The sequence below is a fragment of the Phascolarctos cinereus genome, unplaced genomic scaffold, assembly GCF_003287225.1.
Source record: "Phascolarctos cinereus isolate Bilbo 61053 unplaced genomic scaffold, phaCin_HiC Scaffold_3;HRSCAF=262, whole genome shotgun sequence".
In the NCBI taxonomy this organism is placed as follows: Eukaryota; Metazoa; Chordata; class Mammalia; order Diprotodontia; family Phascolarctidae; genus Phascolarctos; species Phascolarctos cinereus.
Window position 1 is genome coordinate 39,653,065 of NW_027555736.1, and position 10,272 is coordinate 39,663,336.

General features: G+C 47.6%; 1 long non-coding RNA gene across 1 annotated transcript; it reads left to right on the plus strand.

The window, feature by feature from the left end:
• The first annotated feature begins 5,577 nt into the window (after positions 1-5,577).
• LOC110214055 (uncharacterized) lies at positions 5,578-10,055 on the plus strand. The gene is made up of 2 exons (XR_013485171.1): positions 5,578-8,922; positions 9,124-10,055. It is a non-coding gene; the product is annotated as an uncharacterized LOC110214055 (long non-coding RNA).
• The last annotated feature ends 217 nt before the right edge of the window (positions 10,056-10,272 follow it).

Genomic DNA, 10,272 nt, shown 5'->3' on the forward strand with positions numbered 1-10,272 from the left:
AGTTGGAGGTGATCTCAGTGGAGAGGCATGAGAATTGGAGGAGCCCAGGAAAAGCTTCTTGAAAAAAGGTTACATGTTGAGGGAAAGCAAACGGGGATAATGTGAGCTGAGGCCGACGGGCTGAGGCCAGGGCCTTGAATGGGAAGGGAGAGAGGGAAGGAGTCAAAAGCAGAAACAGTTATGTGACAGACAGAGGGAAATTCAGTTTCACAACTGAACCTATATTTGTTAAGCATCCACTAAAAAGCACTGAGTGGTAGTGATACAAATATGAATAGTGACAGCATTTCTGCCCTGAAGGTTAGTCTTGTAGGGGGACAAGACATATACACAAATAAGCAAGATACAAGGGAGAATGTAGTAAGGACAAAAGAATAATGGAGAAAGAGTGCTATAAGAATACTTGTGCTGGGAGGAAACACTTTCAGATGGCCACCAATCTCTTACCACCCCCACTTGTGGGTGTCAGGGAAGGCTTCATGACATCTGGGCTAGACCTAAAAGGAAAAGCTTTTCAGTAGGTGGGCATTGGGAAGAAGTATGTTCCAGCTCTGCCCAAAGGGCTATAAAACTGTGCATACCTTTTGATCCAGCAATACCAGGTCTGTACCCCAGAGAGATCATAAAAAATGGAAAAGGATCCACATGTACAAAAATATTTATGGCAGCAGAATTGGAAATTGAGGGGATGCCCATCAGTTGGGGAATGGCTGAACAAGTTGTGGTATGTGAATGTAATGGAATACCATTGCGCTATAAGAAATGATGAACAGGTAGATTTCAGAAAAACCTAGGGCAGCTAGGTGGCACAATGGATACAGCACCAGCCCTGAAGTCAGGAGGACCCGAGTTCAACTCCAGCCTCAGTCCAAACACTTGACACTAACTCTGTGACCCTGGGCAAGTCACTTAACACCAATTGCCCCCCCCAAAAAAAAAAACCTGGAAAGACTTCAACTGATGCTGAGTGAAGTGAGTAGAAACAGGAGAACATTGTACACAGAAACTTTAATAGACACGGCTCTTCTCAGCAATATAATGATCTAAGACACTTCTAAAAGACTCATGATGGAAAATGCCAATCCACATCCAGAGAAAGAACAATGGAGTCTGAATGCAAATCAAAGCATACTATTTTCTCTTTTTTGTTGTTTTTTGTTTTTTCTTTCTCGTGGTTTTTCCCTTTTATTCTGATTCTTTTTTCACAACATGACTAATGTGGAAACATGTTTAATATGATCATATATGTATAGCCTATATCAATTACATGCCATCTGGGGGATGAAGAAGGAGGGAAATATTTAGAATCTTATAAAAGTGAATGTTGAAAACTAAAAAAAAGTAAATTTAAAAAAAAGTGCATTCCAGGAACAGGAGATGGCCCAAGTCATTGCCTGGATAAGAAAAAAGGATAGTTTAAGATCAGGAACAATTTAGCTGAAAGAAAGGGCACATCAGTGCCTTAATGGGCCAGGATGGCCTTGCCTATTACAGGCAGCATGGATTAGCAGAGGGGGGGCTGGCCTTGGAGCCAAGATGACCTGGGTGCTTGTCTCCCCTCTAACACATACTAGCTGTGTGACTGTGGCTAAGTCACTTACCTTCTAGAAGATTCTCCAAGACTGTGAGTTAACAGAGAAAGTGTCAACCGGCATCAGTGGAGTTTCCTTCACGCAGGCAATCCCTCCAACAGTGAAATCATATGTGGTCCATCCCTATCTCAGAGTTTCAAGTATCCTTCCTTTAGCACCCAAAGGACAAGGACTTAGGAGAGTGACTTAGAATTATGACACAAGACAGAAGCAGCATGAAGGCTAAAGAAAGGAACAAATGTGCGTGGGTCAGGATTTCTGGGTCAGGCAGGCCCACTCCAAGTGCACCAGCCTTTCCTGTCCAACAGCAGGCCCCCTCTTCCATATTGAGGTTTCAGGGGTCAAGGCACAATGGAGTCTACCAGACATGGGTGGCAGGAAGGGTGAACCTCAGAGTCACCACCCTCTTTCCTGCTGTCTTGCTCTTCCGTGCAGCTGTAAGGGAGGGCACCAGTGAAAGTTTGTAGTGTATCCTAAGCCCTTTGAAGCAACCCTGCCTGGAATCCCAGGCCTGCATCACCGACTGGGTGAGGGAAGGACCACAGTAAGATTCTGGATGGCCATGTTGGTTGACTCCACACCACACCTCCACACCTCCACCCCTCCCAAGAAAGGGCGATGCAGAGCAATTACTGACGGTGGACAGTGCTGGAGACGGAGCCTGGGACGTAACAGTCCTCGAATATATACCTTGAATAGTCCTCTGGAACCCTACACTTCCAGGGGCCACCCTATCTATCTGTGGGCCTGTCCTATCAAATGAGATACATGAAGACCCCCTCAACACAATTCCAGGATTTTAAAGAGTTTTTTATTTTTTCATTTGAATAGAGACATCCTAAGCATTTGACATCTTTTCCCCTCTAAGCTGTCATCCACAGCCCTCCCACCCGCCCTCTCCACCCCCACACAATTCCTCATCTGAACACTGACCAGTTATTGCTTTACTTACTATTCCACCCATGGTGTAAAATGTCAAGTCTGTGTGCATTGTGTTTTACATGTTATGGGTTATTAACGTTATGGCATTGTTATGTAATTAAGTGTTAACATTATTGCTTTATTATGCAATTAAGTGGTGACATTGTGTTTTGCCGTGAGCATTCTAACTACCATATGGGCTAAAATAACACTTTGGCTGCCGTTTCACCGAAGCACTGGTAAGCACCGGTAAGCACCAGCAGGACCGGGCTCGTGGAGGACTCCTGCTGACCATGTGCTTTGCATGATGGAGGCAGACAAAGCAGTCTGTGCATCATGTGGTACATGCCAACAACCCTGAAGAGATAAAAGTGGGATGATGATATGGCCAGGAACTTATTAGACCTCTCGCTGAGGAAGAGGATAGGGTGAAGAGGCTGAACCCAGTCCTAGCCACAGAAGGCTGGCCCAAGGCATGTGTTAGTAGGAAACACAATGCCTGGCCTAGGGGCATAGGCCAGGGATGACGTTACAATTCTACGTGTGCTGTACCAAATCTCTGGAAAGGAGCCGTGTCAGTACTGGATAGGACATACCACTAAAGCAGAATCATAGATTTAGAACCGGGAGGCTTGAGATCATCTAAGCAACCCCTTCACTGGACAGATGAGTAAACTGAGGCCCAGAGAGGGCGGCTGACTTGTTGGAGGTCACATATGTGGGTAATAAGTAGCAGTTTGACCCCTTCATTCAGAGCCCTTTCCACAGAACCCAGTGACAGTGGCAGAGGGCTGGTGTGGAGAAACTGAGGCGACCAAGGAAAGCTTCAGGAGTCAGCATCTGATCTCAGAGGCCCCTGGAAACTGCAGAAGCCTGAGCCCAGTGTGGGACTGCTTAAAGCAATTTGGCAAAGCAGAGCAGGGAGAGCAAACTGGCTATGACAAGACAGACAAACAGAAACAGCCATGAGGAGAAACACATTCAGTGGCTCCTGGATGCTTCTGGCCACAAAGGCAAACAAAGAGGCCACCCCAGGGTGCCCCAGATTCAAAGAAGGAACTCACCAGGGGTATGCTGAAAAAAGAACCACCAGGAGTAAACAGAGACAAGCAGGACAGCTGTGGAGGCAGAGACCACGCTCTCAGTATACGCTTAAAGAAAAAACACAGCTTTCTGTACAATCCTCTTTTTCTTTTCCGCGCATCTCATTTAGTGTGGTTAAGTTCAGAATTATAAGAAACTCTACTGGAAAATGGAACTGCTCCTCCCAGAGAGACAAAGGAACGTGGGAGCGGGGGTCAGAGATGCTCCTTGCATGAGCAGCAGCGCAGAGAGCAGTGGGCTGCGGGCGGCCGGGGAGGCTGCGCTGGATTGTTACCACTGTGGACCAGATGGACACATGAGCACTGCTCGGGCCTGAGAGAGGAGGCTCAGGTTGGCCTACTAGAAGCCCAATGCCAATAGACCAGCAGGAGTAAAAAAGGACACTCACCAGCTGCCTGCCAGACTTTCTTGATGCAGTGCTCGAAGGCCCTGCCAAAACCCAGAGCAGTCAGCTACCATAAAAGATAGAACTGGGTTAGGAGAGAGCTTTTTCCCAGGACAGGAAGGTCTTCAACAAATCTGATCCCAGGAAAAGGTGGGCTGAGGGCCTCGGCAGCTGCTGGGCCAGGATGATTCCACCAACATGTGGGGAGACTTCTCTGAGGCCAACACACCCTAAATGCCCTTTGACTTTCCCTGAACCTGGACCTCCCAATGTAGTGCAGTTTTTGAGTCCTGGACATTCACCCATCTGGCTCATGTCCCCCGACTGACCAAAATCCAAGTTGGCATGAGCAGATTTTCATCTGTGTGGGTCACTTAGGCCCAGACATAACTCCTGCCTGAGCACTTCGGCTCAGCACTTGGTAGTTCATCTTAGGGAGGGGCCTTTCTGGAGACAACGAGCCTGCACTGAGTCACTTTGGAAAGTTCTCCCTCTAACTTATTACGGGGCCATTCAAACCAGTTGAGCTCATTGATCAAATGAGACAGTATTTGTGAAACACTTAACACAGTACCTGGCACCTAGGGGGCTCTACACAAAGGCTTATTTCCTCCACCCTTCCCTTCATCCATTCATATCTTCTAATTTAAACCTGATCAGGGCTGCCTTGGAAGACAACGAACTCCCCTAGCAACTGGAGGTCTTCAGATAGAGCTCAGCCAACCACTCATACGCTTGGGGTGTAGTCCCAGGGATTCTCGCTCAAGGGATTAACCTTGTAATTTATTCATTCAACAAGCAGTTATGACGGTGCCTACTATGGTCCTGACACTGCTGGGTGCTGTGGACTCCTTAATGACCTTGCACTCTAATAAATAAACACAGACTATTTACAAAGTAATGCTGGGGCACTAGCCACTGGAGGAGGGGGAATTAGGGGAAAATTACGATTAAAAATAAATCTCCCAGGAGACAGCTCTTGTGCTGAGCTTTGAAGGAAAACAGATTCCAAGAGGCAGAGCTGACCAAGGCGGGCACTCCAGAAGAGGGGGACAACCCTGTGTGTGCAAAGGCATGAGGGTGGAAGATGGAATATCTTGCACAGAAAACACAGTAGGACAATTTGGCTGGCAAGTCTAAGAAAATAGGGGGTACTTTCCCCCTAAAACTTACCTGTGGTCTATAATCATTCTCTTAGTAGAACTTCGAAGAAAGTGAGTAAAGGAAAAAGTGTTAACAAAGACAAATACCTTGAACTGAACTGAAATGCAATCAAAATGTCTACATAACACAGTAATTTTGCGTCATTATGTAGAACCGTCCACTTTTCCCTTTAGAAGAGCTCCCTGTGATTGTCTCATTTTAGGGCGGTGGCCTAGATTCAGGGGAATACGCTAAGTCTTGGGTTTCCTGTCCTTCAGGGCTCCGAGCTCTTGGGTCCGATCTCTCTCCCTCAGTTTTCTGCGCTCGCCTGGCCCACGTGGGCACCGTGTACATTTCAGAATTCGATCCACAACAGTTGGGGGAGGAGGGGCAGGGGCGGTTTTTTTTTTCCTCCAGGTAATAACAGGAAAGCCTGACGTCACTGACGGCTGTGGGGGGAAGGGAAGCGAAGACATTTTGGCTTCTTCTTTCCCGGGGTTCGGGCCTCTCCCGTGGCCCCATCCTTCAGGACCAGGCCTCCCAAAGCCCAACTTCCTCTGCCCCTGTGACTCCACACCTGCCCGACCGAGGGAGCCCAGGGCCGAGAGCTCCGACCGTAGTCAGCATGACCTGAATTCAAAGCCCGCCGCCAGCGCAAGGCAAGTCACCCAACTTCTCCTGCAGCCTCAGTTTTCCAATCTGGAAAATGGGCTTAATAACACCAGTGCCCGACTCCGGAAGCCTTCAAGTGACGTGTGATTAACAGCTCTTGGGGGGGAGCGGTCCCTGCGACACTTGCTCCGGGGCTTTCACTGAGTACCCGCCAAAAAGAAAGACTCGCGACCCCTATCTGAACAGCACCGGCCTCTGTGGGGGAAACCTGCAATCTCTTCGGAAGTGGAATGAGCGGAACGTGAGTCCTGGCCTCGGGAGGTCGGGGTTCGAATCCTCCCCAGGTACTTAAAGAGGCCCTGTAACCTAGGGCCAGTCATTGTCCCCTCGGGGCATCAGTTCTCAAAGACTCCCCCAGGGCCTCTCCCAGCCCCGAATTCCAAAACGCGAAGGCGGGATGCGACCTCCGACCCCGGAATCCAGCCGCCAGGCAGTTGCCCAGGCCAGCGCCCTCCTCTGGCTCCGCTTCTCCAGAGCAGAGGCGGATGGCGGATGACGTCACTGACGCGAGGGGCAGTTGCCAGGGAGACCTAGAGACTTCACAAGAGTCTCCCCAGACCCGCGCGCCCTCCCCTGGGCGAAACTGAGAATGGGAACCGGGAAACGTCTCGGGGCCGGGGCTGGACGGGAAAGGGATGGGAGCCGAGGAGGCTCCCTCACCGGCCTACGCTTCCCAGAGGCCTCCGCTCTGCAGCGCTGCTCGCTGTGGGACTCCATTTCCCAGAGATCTTCGCGCCGGCTCCAAGCCGACCCGAGAACTTCCTTCGGTCACGCGGGGTCCTAAAGCGCGTGTGCTGCGTGCGGCGCTGATCACATGACTTTAGCTTCAGGTACTCGCTACCCACCCCACCTTGCCCCGGATCTGTCTGTCTCTATAGCAACCGCCGACGCAACAGTGCCCCTGCTCCCTTTCCTCCGCGGGGCCAAAGGATTCATCCTGTGCCACTACCTTTAGTTACACAGGGGGCGGGGCGGAAGAGAAGCACAAATTAAAAAAATCAGACAGTCCTTGCCCTCAAGGAGCTTACACTTTATGAGAAGGAACAAATATTCACTCCATGCTCAAGGCGTACCCCTACCTTCCCCCCTGCCTTTCTTCAAGGTTCAGCTCTAGTCTCCCCTTCTCCAGGAAGCCTTCCCTGATACTCCCGGCAAACTGGGGGGGGGGGTGCTCGTTCCCCCCTCCCCATATTTTCCCAGAATACTTTGCCTGGAACTCTCCCCTTTGAGTCCGTTGTTTTCACCCCAGGAGAACCAAGGAGGGGAAAGGGCGTTTCACTCTGGTCCAGGTATCCCCAGGACCTCGTACAGTGTCCTGCAACAGTGCGTATCAATGTGTTGACTGTCTTGTGTTTATTCTGCCCCAGCCCTTAGCACAGTGCCTGGCACGTAGTAGATGCTTAATAAATGTTTATTGAATTGAATGGAAATGAAATGGAGTACAAGTTAGAACAGAAGAAACCTCAGAAATATGGGCCAGAGAGATTCAGGAGAGGATAATGTATTTAACAGATGAGGAGACTGAGGCCCAGAATGGGCAGAAACTCTCCTTCCCAGCCTTCTTTGCTGAATCTCCCTTTCCTCTTTCAAGGACTGTTCCCTACCTTAGACCCTTTTTTCTTTGGGTATGTTCTCTACTGGAGAAATCAACCTATTAGTACAAGTTTCTTTTCAACACAGATGGAGGCAACTAGATGGTGCAAGGGATAGAATGCTAGACCCAGAGTCAGAAAGATCCGAGTTTGAATTCCACCTCAGATACTACCTCTGGGTAAACATTGGGCAAGTCAAGAGTTTATATTCTCTGCCTCAGCTTTTTTTTACTGTAAAATGGGGATAATGATAGCACCTACCTCCCTAGGGCTGTTGTAAGGATAAATAGAAACCTTAAAGCATTATATAAATGCTAGTTATTTTTTAGTAATATGTACACAAATATACATGCATATATATGTTTATATACATACAATATATGTATGTGTACACATATGCTCTTACATATATACACATACAAACAAAATTTTACATACAAGATAATAGATGCAAGAAAATTTTGGGGGAAAGGCATTAGCTGCTGAGGGAATCAGGAAAGACTGATGGTAAATTGAACTTTGAAGAAAGCCAAGATCATAAGATTATAGATTTAAAGCTGTTGTTCAGCTGCTTCAGTCATGTCTGACTCTTTGTGACCCCATTTGGAGTTTTCTTGCAAAGATACTCTGGGTTTGCCATTTCCTTCTCCAGCTCATTTTATAGAGGAAACTTAGACAAACAGGGTTAAGTGACTTGTCCAGGGTCACACAGCTACTAAGTGTCTGAGGCTAGATTTGAACTCAAGCCTTCCTGACTCCAGGCCTGGTGCTCTATCCATTGCACATGTAGCTGCCCTGTGTTAAGTACTAGATACAAATATAGGAGTAAGAGGGTCTCTGCCCCCAAGGAGTTTGTCTTCTACTAGCTACTGCTTATACCAACAAATCCACAGAGCCTGGAAGGACTGTGGAAGGCCCAGGGCTTAATCAAGGTCATAGAGCAAAATGGCAATCTTACCTAGGATATAATGGTCTGATAGTGCTGTCTCCCAATGTGAAACTCACTCTCTGCAGGCTGTAACATGGCCCTCTTCCCCCTTGTTTCCACAAACCTGTTCACTTTCTCTCTCTCTCTCTCTCTCTCTCTCTCTCTCTCTCTCTCTCTCTCTCTCTCTCTCTCTCTCTCTCTCTCTCTCTCTCCCCCTTTCCCTTCCTCCCTCCCTCATCTCTTTCTGTCTTTGTCTGTGTCTCTAACTCTATCTTTCTGTCTCTCTATTTCTCTCTCTCTTTCTTTATCTCTGTCTGTCTCTCTCTGTGTCTCTCTGTCTGTCTGTCTGTCTGACTGTCTGTCTGTCTCTCTGCCCAAGGTCACACAGACAGCTGAAGTGTTAGAGGCAGGTTCTCCCTCTCCAAATACAGTTCTCTTTTCACTCTCCCCTGCTTGATTTCTCCAGGGAGCTGTCAGTCAATTCTTCATTCACAGGTAATCCTCACTGAGGAAAGGTCATTGAAAGAAGTTCAACAATAATCTAAGACCAGCTTTGCTTCAGGGAGAATTGGCTAATTTTTTGAGGTATGAGGGGGAAAAACACATACAGCTTTTTAAAACTGGGCAAGTCTAGGAAACTGGAAGGGACTTGGCACAAATTAATTCCATTTCTTAATTCCAAATTGGTTTTAAAAATTCTGATGCTGTGACCTCATTGATGTGGGTGGGTATTCCCTGCGATCACAAGCACACCTACCTACTCATTCCATGCTCCTTTGGTCACAGATTTAAAGCTAGAAAGAACGTAAAAGGACACCAAGTCCAGCATCTGCATTTTAAAGAAGAGGAAACTGAGGCACAGAGAGGTGAAGAGACTTGCCTAGGATCATAAAGCCCGGGTGTACTCGAGGCAGAATCTGAATCCAGGGCTTCCTAGCTTGGAGGCAGGCTCCCTACCGCTTATTCCATGAGATGATTCCTTACAGGCATACAAAGGACAGTGCAAGAAGGCATGGAAAATAGGAGGGAGAGGATCACAAATTAAGAGCTGTGGACTTGGAGTCAGAAAATTTGGGTTCCAGGACTCAGTCATTTATTAGCTAATAAATTTCACTTCTCAGTGACTCAGTTTCCCCATCTGTGATCCCTCCTTTCCCAAGCTCTCTCACTGCTGAGAGGTGAGTGCTATTGTTATCTTCATTTTACATTTGAGGAAACTGAGGCAAACAGAGGCAAAGAGACTTGCCCATAACTCAAGACTTCCCGATGCTTAGTTCAGCACTACTCACTGTGCTGCCTACTGGCCTAATTCTTTTACTTTGCATCACTAACTCACATAGTAAGCAGGGGATTCACACGTGTTGTTGAGCTGAATTAAGTTAAAATTCCATCTGGATCCTAGAACATCAGAACTGAATATTGAGGACCTCAGATCTGCTGTGTGTAAACCCTGAACCCCCACCCTGGGGCCCCAATCCGAGCAGAGATGACTAAGAAATCTATAGACAAAGCTTACCTTATGAACTTACTTGTGGGCCTGATTTTGTCCAGAAGCTAGAATGGAGGAAACCACTCTAGACTTAAGTGCACAGAAATGGACAATCCCTTAGTTGGGAGAGACATCTAGAGACGAATTCTGGTGATAACATGTACCATGTGGATTCTGTTTGAAATCTAAACAGAGCTGAAACCGATAAAAGGAAACAAACCTGCTATTAGTGAGGTGAATTTTACTGTGTGAAAGGAGGGTTTTGTTCCAGGGTCCAAGGCCAAAATAGATAACAATTCCCACGAATTATCGTTGAAAACATTTCTACCACACTTGCACAGGGACATAGCGATGACATAATGTATATCTGCGCTGTGCCGGGTCATGACGATAGAGCTTAATGTTGACAAGATGCCTCCTTGTCTGTTGCCCTATAAAGCAAGTGG